Below are 15,463 nucleotides of genomic sequence, written 5' to 3' on the forward strand. Positions count from 1 at the left end.
CCTGTGTGAACACGATAATGACTCTTCACACAGCTTTTGCTTGAAAATTTCTTATGACTAAGTCTGTAAATGTAGGGTTCTTCCCCTGTGTACATTCTCAAGTGAGCCTTCAGGGCAGAACTTCGTGTGAATGTCTTGTGACTGGCTCACAGACATACGGGCTTTCACCACTGTGCACATGGAAATGGATCTTCAAACTAGAGCTATACCAGAACTGCTATTGACATTGGTGCAAGAAAAGGGCATTTTCCCTGTGTGCTGTTGTAAATGAGCATTGAGATGGCTTCTCTGTGTGAATGTCTCGGAACACACACGAAAAGCGTATGGAGTGTATGAGCCTGTGGGCAATTGTACGTGAATCTCCAGAACATTATGGCTCATGAACACCTTGTGACACAGTCCACATCTGTAGGAATGTTTATCTGTGTGCACATATGAATGCTTCTTCAAGTCAACACTACTCGTGAATGTTGTGTGACACACACTGCAGGAATGCAGAAAATCATGACCCTCCACATGTTTGCGTTCCTTCAACTCTTGCAAATGTATTTTTGCAGTTATTGCACTTGTACTCAAAATATTGTGAACTGCTGTTGATCTCGCAAGATGCTTCCTGCTTGATGGTGCCTTGTATGGTGTTGCCCATTTCTGCAGGGAGACTGACTCTGGTATCCAGACTGCCACTGCGTCAAGTTTTATCGTCGTCCTCTGTGCCATTGGGGATAATACTGTAGAACTACAGAAAAAACTGCATCATAAAGCTTTGTCACACCAGTGCAATATCACACGATAGGAAATATACAGCGTGATTCAGGTAAGCTGTTCATGTCAAATATTTCTGAACCTGTTTTAAGATATTTTGATTCAGTTTTCATCCAAATGAACTGTGTAAAAGTCATCACTAAACTAAAGAGATCCTTAAGTCAATTTCAGCTTTTCAACTGTAACTACATTATAATAATATCTGCTACTAATACTGTGTTTCTAATGGAAATCAATTCAATTCCATTTCTATCTTTGAAACACACATAGCAGTTTAAGAGAAGTTGGAATATTTGAAACTTACAAATCATCTGTTTTGAGCATTGAAGCAACTGCTGTCTTTCACAGAGATTCATGATTCTGTCATCATAAGGAACTGTCAACTCAAGCTGACTGGATGCTCCAGATTTATTCATCTGACCAGACATTACTGGACAATCCGCCAAGAATGCCAGAAGTATAGACCAACAGCCACCTGGCGGTAGACAGGATGGAACAAAGGGAAATACCAGAGACATTGTTCCAGTGTGGAAATAGACAGCAGTTCTAAACACCCACGAATTCGTACATAAATACTAGACACTGATAACATGTGCAAGTGCAGAAGGGTGAACACTGAATATGCTCTGTGCTTTTCACTGTTTGTGGTCTATTGTTATTGTTGACATCTGTTTCCTGCACAAACTACAGGTTTTATGATGTCTGTCCAAAAAATTCTGCAATTTTGGCCACAAAATTTTTCTAGACTTACCTTTCACTTATTGTGCATGGTCTCCTTGGAAATACTCTCCTCCTCAATCACCGCTCCCAGTGCTGTTCCCACTTCTGGTAGCAGTCTCGGTACGCCTCTTGCTGGATCACGTGAAGCATCGTCTGCAAATTTTCTTTTATCTTGTCTATCGCAAATCTCCATTCATTTAACGAGGTTTTCAACTTTGGAAATAAAAAAAGTCCACCGGAGCCAGATTTGGAGAGTACAGAGGATAAAGCAGCACAGTGATTTCGATTTCTGTGCAATAGTCAAGCACCAACAGGGATGAATGTAAGGGTGCATTATTGTGATGCAAGAGGCATGAATTGTCTCGCCACATTTCAGGCCATTTCCTTCTCACATTTTTTTTCTGGTGCCACTCAAGTCCCGATAGTACTATCGATTAATAGTTTGTCCTTGTGGCATGAATTCATGATGAACTAATCCTTCAAAGTTAAAGAAAACTATCAGCACAGCTTTGACATTTGACCTCACATGATGAACATTTTGTGGTCTGACAGAACCTTTCCCAACCAATTGTAGGCCAACGTCTCATCACTAGTTGCAATTCTCTTAAGGAACATCTTGTGCTCATTTGGACAATCCAAAAGCTCTTCACTGATTGACTCATTAGCCGAGGGATTACCCTGGCACCAACATGATGCATTCCAAAATGCTGTGTCAGGAGTTCATGACATGATCGAGACTGAAATACTACATTTTTCTGCAATCTCTCAGTCAGTCAGTCTTGGGAATGCAAAACTTAGTTGACATTTATGACATGAGTGTAGTCAGTAAATGTCGAAGGACATCCTGAATGATGGTCATATTTTACCTTTGTCAGGCCATTTTTAAACCATGTGAAGCATTCACAGCACCGAGTACTGCTTGAGCACTCACCACCGTAGGCTTACTGTGTTATTTTGTGTGCTTCTGTAAACGTTTTCTTGAGTTACACGCAACATTTAATGCAGATGTGTTGCTCCTCTAACTCTGCTATCTCAAAATTCGCAAATTGTGGCACACAACGTTCTACTCAATACAGCAGCGAACAATAAGTAACAGACAAAAACAATGAAACTTCCAGCAGTGACACATTAAACACAGGCACGTGCACGGATGTCAACCACTTTTCTCTCCAGCACACCACTGGCACAAAATTACGAATGTTCCAGAATTTTTTGAACGGACCTTGAATATTGAATATTTCATGCAATCTTCCCTGGGTAAATTTTCATAAATGCAGTAATCAAAGAAAATAAATATTTTTTTGCCAGCATATGTCTTGTACACAAGCAGTTTTCAAAAAGCATTTTTTGTACTGGATGCTACGTATTCTAGAAATGGAATGCACTACACAAGCATCAAGCATCCTAATACAGGTGTCTAGTGAGGGAAGGCACCTCTATAATCCTCATTACCTGCTCTGTCGGGAGTCATTTACTTCTGAGTAAACATACATGAATCATGCACGGCACGCATGTATTCCATTTATTGTTTCTCATCTTCTATTACGGTACTGCCGCGTCGTTTTCTTATTCCATTTACTGGCGTTACTGACTCCCTGCCCTGCTTGCCCGTGAGCGGCAGCAACAGTGCATATCGGTAAGTGCACTGTCATACCATCTCTGGAGCGACCGATAGTATGTCTGGGTCGTCGTGTGTCGGGCAGTCAGTTCGAGATGGACCAGCAGTGCAGTCGGGACGCAGGAGCCGTGAAGTCGGGGGACGCAGCGTCGGTGAGTCGCCGACAGCCGATGCTTACCGCTGGCGACACACATGAACTGTCCGACGGAGGGAGGTCGGAGCAGGAAGACCGTTGGTTGGTCGTTCGGTTGGTCGTCTCATAGGCCGACGTGTACTTGGTCCTTTCACCGTTTTCCGGGCCTGGGCAGTCGGTCAGTTGGCGTGGAGTAGCGAGGAATTCTCCACGGGACGTACTTTGTCTGAGGCCGCTGGCATTCTCTACGTGGTGTCGGAGTGTGTGGGGCTGTTCCCATTCCTACGAGGTTCGTGGGTCACCGACCTTGGACACGAAAGTTGAGTTTGATTTAATCTACTGGCAAGTCAAGACTGTTCACATTATGTCGTTTGGAGTTGGTTGTCGGCTGTTGGGATATTCCCGGGAGCAACAACGTGGTTTTCAAGTTGGAAAATTCTAGCCCCCCCCCCGGAGGAGTTCTACTGTATTTGGTTATTTGAAGGCCGTTAACGTTCCGGTTACGTACCCTGGCCGATGACGTAAATTTCAGGCAGTGTAGTTTCCTCGTCGTGTTGTTGCTATCCAGCACAGTGTGTAGTTTGACAGTTCCATGTATTACTGTGTGGGCGCCAATATCTTCTACGTTGTTCCGCTGAACTCCCTGTTGTGCCCTGGTCGGGTGAAGTGGAAGTTATCTTGTCGGTGGGTCCGTTGACTGTTGGTCGGTTGGGTTGTCGTTGGATCGTGAATGGTTGGCCTGACTGCCTGTCTCACCCAAGCAAGTGATAGTGTTTGACTTCCAGGCCGACCCTCGAACATCTAAGCGCCCTTGGGTGTACTACCTTTTTTTTATTTATTATTGTTGTTTGTACTTGTATGTCTTCTAGCCGATTTTTTTTAATTAAATTTGTTTTGCCCTTAAGGTATAAGATTCTTTTGGCCTTCAGCCTAATTTAAATAACTGTTTCACGTAAGGCCTTTGGCATTTTAAAAATTTTAATGTTGTTGAATTTTAGGTGTTAGGCCTTCAGCCAATTTGAATTTAACGTCTTTGCTTTTGAAGTGTCTGATTGTTTGGGCCGTGAGCCTAACTAAAGAACTGTCTTAAGATAAGGCTTTGCCTTTTAAATTCCTGTTTTGGTTGAGTTTTCCCTAATTAAGAACTGTTTTATGTAAGGCCTTTTTTTTAAAAAAAATTAATGTTGTTTAGCCTTGAGTGTTGGGCTTTCAGCCGATTTTGAATTCAAATTGCTTGGTCTGAAAAGCTCAGATTCTTCGGGCCTTCAGCCTAAATAAAGAACTGTTTTAAGATAAGGCTTGCCTTTTAAATTTCTGATTATGCTTGCGTTTTAAGTTATTGGCCTTCAGCCGTTTTTAATTTAAAGTGGCTTTCAGCTAGTAATTAAGTCCCAAAGATTAAATCTGTGTGTTAAAAAAATTTTTTTTGCGGCTTTTGTAATGTTTGATCAAATAATAAAATTGTATGTTCAAGTGTAACTGACAACCCCTTATTTTGGCCCCTTTCCACAATTTAAACTACCTGTCCTGTCCTGCAGGTTTAGCAGGGCGTCTCAATACATGTAACTTTTCATATGCGATTTTCGATTTCTACATGTAAAGTCTCAATTAACGAATGTTCATGTTTGATATCATTACATCTTTTGCTTTATTTCAACATAGCAAGAACGAGAAACTGGCAATAATCAGTGAAACAGTCAGTTCACAAAATGAATAACCAAATGGTGTAATTCTTATTTCCAATTCGGTAAAATTCTCTCCTGCAATCGTGGCTACATATCAAGTGAATTCCTTCCTCCCAGTTTGTCAAAACAAGTTACGAAGAGCTGCAAGTCCCACAGATGTCTTCAACCTTTCTTCCCAGCCAGGCTCGAACTCAGCATTGGCTTTCCATTGTTCTGCTCTCCTAATCCTAAGGGTAGACACTACCAGGGCAATAGCTCAAAAAATAACTGCATCATCTATACATGTAATTTTGGATGAACATATGCTATTGTAAACATAATATAACATAAACAAATGAGCCTTTAGTTCAGAACAGTAACATCATAATTCTGTGATAGCCACATAAGAGAGCAACAGTTACTTAATAAAAAAAATATAATAATACCAATAAATGAAATAATTAATTAATAAATAGGAATCTTGAGCTATTAGAAATTTTTAATTTGAATCAATGCCTTTACAAGAAATAAGTCAGTTTCCTCCAAGTTTTGTGCATTATTGACACACAGTGTACACGCGCGGATTTTTGTGAGAAATATCACATGTGTATCTTGTAAATCACATGACATGAGCCAGTCTGCAGCTCTAATCATGAACACTTGGGGTGCTACTGCATAGATAATTCATGTAGCACAGGCTTAAGTGAGTGTACCTTTAAGTGTAAAAAGGTTTAATTTGAAACTGCTGCTAATCACAACTGACTAATGGTGGCTGTACTGGCACAACTACTGGAAAGCAAAGCACAAGGTAGCTAAGGATGGTTCACCGTTTAATAAAAATTGTAGAACAGGATAACATCATTAAATTGATCAGTGACCCTGCCATGAGGTACCAAAAAAACACACACAAAACTTATGAAATACTCAAAATTACCTCCATGGAAGTTCAAGATGGCGCAAAAGATTCCCAAAGCACCGCACCTAAATAGTTTACCATAAATACAGAAAAACAACTGTTTAATTAACTGAAAATGCACTATCTTACCACCTAGCTACACACACTCACTCACTCACTCACACACACACATACACGCACACACACACACACGCACACACACGCACACACACACACACATACACACACACGCACACACACACACACACACACACACACACACACACATACACACACACACACACACACACACACTACTACTACTACTACTACTACTGCTACTACTACATAAATTGTACATGTACATTAACAACTGGAGCCTACAAAACACGAACTAACTGATAGAAATTCCACAGACAATAGAGTCAGCCACTGGCACACATACACTCAAATTTCAGATTCATGCTGCACAGTCTTAACAGAACTTCACTGGACAAACTCAGCTATGCATGGAAAATACACATAATATAATAGACGGCAAGAGAGAAGGAGTAGAAAACACAAATAAACAAACTGTACAACAAAAAAAAGAAGGAAATTGAAAAAGAACAAACAAATATATATTACCAGTCACAAGAAAGGACTAGCAACACTAACACATGACACACACAGAGATCACAGGGAACTGAGAAGACCTTACCAAGAACACAATATGTCATATAGTAACATACAGCAGTGAAAACGTTAGACGTGGGGAATTTTTTTTAGATCAACAAATTATTATACTGTGGTCACAAGTTAAATGTTAACTGTGTTTGCTCTGCTGACTTTAATTGTCCGGGTAACTCGTTCTCTTGACTTGCACAAAATTGACATTAAATACAATTCTGGTGTCAGAATAAAACCTAGTCCAGATGTACAATTTTTGCTTCATTTATTTAATATTTATTTGTGCTTCTCAATCAATTTGTTGATTTTTTTAGGTCGTTTAAAATTATTTAAAGGAATATTTACTGGCACATGCACCACTGCACAATCAGACACCTATGTTGGCTAAGAACATACTAAATCTACTTTACAGATGTGTGCTTGCCCAACGGTTTGTAGTCAGCAGCAAACAATCTCCTGACGATTAACTTCACTTTATTTCATTGCTACAAACCGAATGGTACACTGAAATTGGTTAGCTTTCATCAGAAAATAAAGCACCAATAGTATACGTGATGAAATTGGATTGGCTTATCCAGGATAGTGCTGTAATTTGCATTCCATTGCATGATTTATTTAGAGGTCTCGTGTTCCAGTAAATGTTAATGGCTTTGAACAGTTAAAGTGGAGGCTCTGAGCCGCAGGCATTGCAAGAGCAGGAGGAGCGTTAGTAGCAGTGCAATCGTCACGTGTGGGAGCACATTTAGTGTAGCAGTAGGCTACGGCACACACGAAATCGGAGCGCGTTTTGTACCACTGCACTCTGCCACAGTCTCTGCACAGAGTTTCTGGCCACCACGCATTTACGCAAGTGTTCACTGGGTCGCGAGGATAGTGTTGCTGCCATCCGAACCGCTGCGCGCGACTGCTCCTGATTTTCATCGGATCGCCACATTCACACGGCACTGACAGCCCGGGCCACATCCCAACCGTGTGGCAGCTGTTGCACCTGCCCGCACCGACACCACACTGTCTGCACACTGGCCGGTCGCAGCCGCCGTGACTCGATCCAGCTGCTGCCACTGTTGCAATGTCTACGCACAGATGCCACAGCACCTCCACACCGTCACACAATTGCCACAGCGTCTCTTCGGGACAACCTTCCGAGCCGGCGCCACCTCTGTCTGCAGTGACGTGCACACTTGCCGCTGTAGCCACTACCGTCTGTGCTGCCATCACCACATCATCGTATGGTCTCTGCAGTGTTTCCGTCGCGTCTCTTGACCGCAGACAATATTCGCAGGTGTCACCTTCCGCAATGTGTATATCTGTAGGTGTTCAAGAGACTGTGACAGCAGTTGCCCATTTCTCGTTTGTATTTTCGTATGTCGTAGCTGATGTAACAGACTGTGGGTCAGAGGGCGTTGGGACTGATATTAGTATTCCTACAATCCGAACAAGAGGAACAGACTTGTTGCCAAGAAATGAACTTAGCTGTAAATGATAATTTGTTAGGGGATCCTATGGGGATATGCTAGAGCTTTTAATGGAGAGGACAGGTATCATACAACGGATTTGTTGGCTGTATGCAAGGAAACTTTTATAGGTGGCATTATACATGTTGCTAAAATTAAATTTGTAAGGAGGCAGTTAAAAAGGGGCAGTTCAAATTTGAACTAGTAAAAATGACGAACTGTTTTGTAAATTAGGACACTGGAGAGGCACAAAGCAGTTAAGACTAGAAAATGAAACGATGGAAACTCCAGGTACGAATGTCAACAATGTAGGAAAAGACAGAGTGCTACTTACTGTAAAGAAGATGCATTATGTTGCAGGTAGGTACAACTAAAAGACACTTACATAAAGCTTTTGGCCACAGCCTTCATGACTAAAAGAGAAACACACACCATTCAAACACACAAGCAAGCACACATCATGCACACATGGCCACCAACTCTAGCATCTCGGGCTGGAATGCAACAGTCACGTTGGATGCAAGCAGCAGCAATGTGGAGGGGGCGGGGAAGGGGAGAGAGACGAACGCTGTCTGGTGAAGTGTGCAGGGTCTAGAAAGCAAACAGGGGCAGCGTTAGGATTTTGTGGAGCAGGGAGGTAGGGAAAAAAGGAGAGGAGCTGGGAAAGACAGGTGGATGCATTGACAGAATATGGCAAATAAACAGCATTGGAGATGAGAATGATGAGGGGGTGGAAACTGTTGGGTGGATGGTGTGGGGACAGTGTTGAGCCGTGGTAAACCTTGCTGTTTTGAAGAGCGCGCCACAGTGCGCAGTGTGAAGCAGTCGCCCTCCGTTTCTGGCGGTGGCGCCGCTGTGGCAATCGCAGCTTTGGTGTCTCCCTCTGGTGGGAAAGGAGAAAGGTTGCCTGTTCACGTGCATTTAAGGGGCGCTATGAGCCCGCCAGTCGGTCAGTCTGGTTCAGTCCCTTGTCCCCAGCTTGCTAGTCAGTCTCTCGTCCGCATTTGTTAGGCAGTTAGTGTCTGTCTATCGTTCGGAGTGCTAGTATGTCGGTCGTTCGGATCAACCTTTAAAGCCGACAAAATGAGAGTCTTTCCACTCCGCCAGGAAGAGAACTCAGCGAGTGGTCGCCTGGTCGGGGCTTAGTTCCTGCATCTGTGTCTGCGCGTTAGGCCGCCAGTCTGCTCGAGTTTGCTCAGGCAATGGTCATTGGCAGTTGGATCGATCGGTTGGTCGGTCGCGCACTGAGACACAAGATGACTTGTCCGTCTTGAACGTCGGCGCATGTGAGGTCGCCACGTGAGTCCAATGGGCCGCGGCGAATAGCGAGGGGTAGTGAGTGACTTCGCGGTCGACACGAGAGCAACAGGAGTCAACCCTCGACATCAGTCTGGCCGGTGCGAGCTGCGACGCCGTGAGACGGGAGACCGGCGCTCCTTCCTGCGTCCGTTGAAGCGGCTGGCAGCGGACGATTCGGGAGAGCGATTTGGGGGTGCTGCGCCAGGTCTTCTCGAGAAATCGCGGTTTATTAGAAGTGATTGGTGATATCTTGTTTGATTTACTCTTGTTAAATTCCACTTGTTTTCTTGGTGAGGTCACCAGCCGTTTTGCTTTGGGGTCGTCCCACCATTCTTCTCCGTTTGCCCACCGCGGGAAGGTGGTTGTTTATAAATTGGGTGGTCCGTTCTTCCCTTGTGGAGCAGGGGCGGGTTAGAGCAACGTGCGATTCGGGTTGTTCGGTAATCTCCCTATCAATCTATCGTACGTTAGTAGCTGCCTCTGTCATGTTTGTCGGATTTAGAGTGTTAACGAATTTATTGCTTGGAGCCTAACGGCCTAATACCTGAAATATGTTTTGATCTTTGGAAACTTTGATATTATTGCCTATGATCTTGAGAGGCGGTATCTATGTACTGCAGAGTATCTTAACTATTGTTTGGCCAACCGTGTAGCATTTTATATAAGATTGAATTTTATGGGCTTTTATATAAATGATCATTTTAGTATATGAAGTTGCCACCGTTTCACTGTAAGACTTTTCTTAGAAGGTAAAATCAAGTTGCACCTTCGGTGGCAAGGTTAATATTTTAATGGTTAGTGTTTTAGACTGATTCAGACTGCAAATAGCTTGACGCTGGGATACTTACAGGAGTTGAGAATGTGTTGTAACGATAACTCCCATCTGCATAGTTCAGGAAGGCTGGTGGCGGAGAGATGGATCCAGATGGGTTGGGTAGTGAAGCAGGTATTGAAATCATGTTTGTTATGTTCAGCTGTATGCTGTGCTACAGGATAGAATTTTTTGCTCTTTTTCGGCGGTGGCCATTCACCTCGGTGGACAGCTGGTTGGTAGTCATACCGCGTCGTTGCTTTGATAACGAACAAGGTGAAAACAGAACATAACACTTCTCAGTATGCTTACATGTATTAAGTTAGTAGACGTTTAATAAAGATGCATGTCTTTGTTGCTTATTACTTTATGTCTGTGTTGTGTTTGTGATCAGGAAATTTCATATTTTATTCCTTTTTTCTTGATAGCTGTACCGCTTCCCCCCATCCCGGCACCCCTGCGCCGTTCTCCGCTAAACTGAAAGACAGAATTTGAAACGTTTAGTATAGCTTACAACTAACTGCAGTCAAATTATGCAGTGTATTATTTTGGAGGCACGATTACTCATTAAGACATTAAGCAGTGAAAAGATTACTTTTTGTTAGAGTGTAAAGTCAAGCGCTGGCACCCCAGTCGGGAACGATAGAGAGGAGATGGCTGTGAGAAGAGGTCAGTCAACCACACGCTGACCGGACCTCCCCCCAGGACGACAACGCGACAGCAGCGGCCCCTATGTGAAGAGGACATAAGTGCCTCCATCGACTGGGGGCGGCCAGTTGAACAGTAGCTTCGTTATAGCCAGTTCTACAGCATCGTCAACGCTCGCTACTTCGCTTGGACACTCTATGCAGCACAGACTTGGAATTGTTTATACTGTAGACGCTTGATTACTCTGTATGTCGCCCTTTGCTTGCGACACATCTGTGTAATTGCAAACTTAAGTATTGTCATTTACTTTTTGATATGAACTTATTAATACGATTGTTTGATCTGTGTGTCTAGCGAAACGAGTACGCAGGCTTCCTAGACACCACAATTTTTATTTCTTTCTCTGTCGCTCTGCAGAGGGCCAACCACTTATCGGTCCTCTGCTGGTGTCATGTGGATAGCTGCTTTTGTGTTTCAGACGAGAGTGGAACATGTAGTACGAGCTGGTCGCACAACGAAAAAATCGAAACTATATTTCAGTCACAGACAAACACAGGAAAACAACTGGGCTGTTTTAAAATCTAATGACTGACGTGCAGTGCCTTATGTGAACAGATGGCGCATAAAATCATGGACACTAGAGTAAATTCATTTGCTTTTCTTCTCGACAGAATTGTTATTAGCTGTTTTTACTTTTACATTCGGCCAACGGCCTTGCCCCAGTGGTAACACCAGTTCCCTTCAGATCACCGAAGTTAAGCGTTGTCGGTCTGGGCTAGAACTTGGATGGGTGACCATCCGTTGTGCCGAGCGTTGTTGGCAAGTGGGATGCACTCAGCATACAGAGGAGCTACTTGATTGAGAAGTAGTGGCTCCAGATTCGGAAACTGACGGCCGGGAGAGCGGTGTGCTGGCCACATGCCCCTCCGTGTCTGCATCCGGTGACGCCTGTGGGCTGAGGATGGCACGGCGGCCGATGTGTACCTCTGGGTCCGCCAGGGCCTGTCGATGGAGTTTAAGTTTTTACTTTTTCAGTCGATGGCACTTCTGTGTGACACAAAATTGGTCTTTAACGATACCTGCGAAGTGCAATGGTTGCTCGAATACTACGACACTTTCCGGTGTGCCGTAATTATTCATTGCATTGTTTTGCTGCAATAGTTCCGACAGCGCAGCGAACGCGAACGTGGCTGTAAGTGAAGTGAATCGTCGGCTGGCGGTTGAGCACTGGCGGCTGGCCCTGCTGTACAGTGACTGAATGCACAACGGGATTAATGCGAAGACGTCGACACAGTGATACAGGAACGATGTTTGTATTTTTGCCAAACATTTCCTAGTGGAATGTTCTTTCTATTGCAAGGACTGCAAGGAAACGGCGTACCATGAGTGGGGTTGAGAGAAAAATTGACTTGTGTTCTACAAAAGGGACTTTTATTCGAAGGAAAACTCTTCAATCTCACTGGAAACTTCGTGCATCAAGAAAAACAGTTAACGCAGTCCCCTAGGGTGTACAAGTCATTAATACCGACAATATTTATACAGTATTTAACATCGACAGGTGAAACGAACAAGCGGAAATAGAGAGTATGTAAGTAGTAGGACGCCACTCTGCATTCTTGCCAATTTTATTCAAGATGGCGGCGATGACGTCATCCAAGATGGTGGCGTGTAGACTTGGCAACAGCGGATGACGTCATCCTAGATGGCGGATTTTGGCGGGAAGATAGCCAATTGGGCTACCTCCACTAACCTAACCCTCCAGAAAAAAATTTGCGCCAAATTCAAATTCCAACATGATAATGCCTTAAAAAACCGTACTCATCTTTATTATTATTCATTTATTATCATTTATTATTATTATTATTATTATTGGCCTACCTCCACTGGAAAATTTCGCCAAATTCAAATTCCAACACAATAATGTCTCGAAAACTGTACTTCTATTTATTATTATTATCATTTATTATTTATTCAAGATGTCTGATTTCGGTGGGAAGAAAGCCATTTGCAAGACATCCATAGTAAAAAATCTGTCACAGATTCAAATTCCAACACCGTAATCGATCATACGTACGAAATAGTTCACGTCCTACGAACTTTGACTGTCACTTATCTTTTTTCACTGATAACCTATCAAAATCGCGTCAAATAATGAACCGCACTTGTACTAACTTAATTCAAATCCTCTGATTTTGCAAGGAAAAAGGACTGAAGTCTTTATTTCAAGCAGTACAGTCATCACTTCTTCTCCATCAGACTTAGTACACATCTGAGAGATCGCAGTCCAGTCGCCACGAGGTCCCCAGTCCAACTGAATTATTTCATATGGTCGCTGCCGACCCGCGCCAGCCTGTGCGCCACCATCAAGTGAGCACTCGCTCACATCACAGCCCACTGGCACCAACTCGCTTCGCAGGCCCACGCTGGTCCGACGATGTAAACATGTTTTCGTGGGCAGTGGAGTCTGACCCCACCGTCCAGCTGGCGCCAAAGCTGTTTGCTGGACACGTTCAAACCTGTCGATGCTGACCATTCGCCATCCACCAGATGTCTTTGTGCGACCGAGAATGCCGTGCTACACTTTTGCCGCCAAAGTTTGCTTGAGAGTGGAACCCGTCATGACTGTACAACAGCACGTTTGGTCGCCACGAGACCCCTCACTACGTTAATTGACTCTCTCTCATGCATGCGTGTGTTATAAGTGGACACGTGCCATGCCGCTGAACCATGGATGCGACATAGTCTTCTGTAAATATGATAACACCCACATCGCGCATCTAACCTATCAATTATCCCAGTACTTAATTCCATTTCAATTTTAATCACATTAAATAATTTAATTTACAATTTCATATACATATGCAAAGGTGTTCAACTACCTACTTTCAATTACTTTTTGAGTACCAGACCCCCACCTCTTCCTAGGAACCCTCACCAAGTTTGAATTGTGTTAGTACAAGGTGCATTCAAGTTCTAAGGCCTCCGATTTTTTTTCTCCGGACTGGAACGAGATAGAAACATGCGCATTGTTTTAAAATGAGGCCGCATTCATTGTCAATACATCTCAGAGATGGCAGCACCGTACGGCAGATGGAATTTTACCGCCAGCGGCGAGAATGAGAACTGTTTTAAATACTTAAAATGGAAACGTTTTCCTTACTTGAACAGCGTGCAATCATTCGTTTTCTGAATTTGCATGGTGTGAAACCAATTGAAATTCATTGACAGTTGAAGGAGACATGTTGTGATGGAGTTATGGATGTGTTGAAAGTGCGTTCGTGAGTGCGACAGTTTAATGAAGGCAGAACATCGTGTGACAACAAACCGAAACCACCTCGGGCTCGCACAAGCCGGTCTGACGACATGATCGAGAAAGTGGAGAAAATTGTTTTGGGGGATCGCCGAATGACTGTTGAACAGATCGCGTCCAGAGTTGGCATTTCTGTGGGTTCTGTGCACACAATCCTGCATGACGACCTCAAAATGCGAAAAGTGTCATCCAGGTGGGTGCCACGAATGCTGATGGACGACCACATGGCTGCCCGTGTGGCATATTGTCAAGCAATGTTGACGCGCAACGACAGCATGAATGGGACTTTCTTTTCGTCGGTTGTGACAATGGATGAGACGTGGATGCCATTTTTCAATCCAGAAACAAAGCGCCAGTCAGCTCAATGGAAGCACACAGATTTACCGCCACCAAAAAAATTTCGGGTAACCGCCAGTGCTGAAAAAATGATGGTGTCCATGCAGGGCGAGGGCGTAATCCTTACCCATTGCGTTCAAAAGGGCACTACGGTAACAGGTGCACCCTACGAAAATGTTTTGAAGAACAAAGTCCTTCCTGCACTGCAACAAAAACGTTCAGGAAGGGCTGCGCGTGTGCTGTTTTACCAAGACAGCGCACCTGCACATCGAGCTAACGTTACGCAACAGTTTCTTCGTGATAACAACTTTGAAGTGATTCCTCATGCTCCCTACTCACCTGACCTGGCTCCTAGTGACTTTTGGCTTTTTCCAACAATGAAAGACACTCTCCGTGGCCGCACATTCACCAGCCGTGCTGCTATTGCCTCAGCGATTTTCCAGTGGTCAAAGCAGACTCTTAAAGAAGCCTTCGCCGCTGCCATGGAATCATGGCGTCAGCGTTGTGAAAAATGTGTACGTCTGCAGGGTGATTACGTCGAGAAGTAACGCCAGTTTCATCGATTTCGGGTGAGTAGTTGATTATAAAAAAAAACGGAGGCCTTAGAACTTGAATGCACCTCGTAAAGAAAGGTCACTTGTGCTTTCGCTACCAACCTAAGAAAATTGCGGGTAAAGAAAGGACACTTGTACTAATCACATCCACCCAAGCAGCACTTCATCCTAGGATCAGGCGCCCAGTGTGAAATCTGCCAGTAAACAAAACTCACTTGCGTATTCACTACCAACGTAAGAAAGTTGCTGAAAATGAAGCTTACCCCCACCACCACTGCCTTGGGGGTGGGTGGTAAAAGGACTCACCCTGCACTAGTCTGATTTAGGGGGGAAGGAGTGTACCTTATTTAGGGATGGAGTATATGTATCACAGAACACACGCACCGACATGTCCCACACCATACACATCTGCAAACCACTCCTACGTAACTCATTTATAATGCTCTAGACACACGCTTGCTAATTGTAAACAGTTAAATATAACCCATAGTACAGCCTACAGCCATTCGAACCGCTCGTAAACAATGCAAAACATTTACGTCCAAATAGCCAAACAACTCCTAATTTTCGGAAATAATTTCAGTGCAGAC

At 43.8% G+C, this 15,463-nt stretch overlaps 1 pseudogene; it reads left to right on the forward strand.

Annotated features, from left to right (window-relative positions):
• The first annotated feature begins 11,377 nt into the window (after positions 1–11,377).
• LOC126425592 (5S ribosomal RNA) lies at positions 11,378–11,495 on the forward strand (annotated as a pseudogene).
• The last annotated feature ends 3,968 nt before the right edge of the window (positions 11,496–15,463 follow it).

This window comes from Schistocerca serialis, chromosome 10, assembly GCF_023864345.2.
Source record: "Schistocerca serialis cubense isolate TAMUIC-IGC-003099 chromosome 10, iqSchSeri2.2, whole genome shotgun sequence".
NCBI lineage: Eukaryota > Metazoa > Arthropoda > Insecta > Orthoptera > Acrididae > Schistocerca > Schistocerca serialis.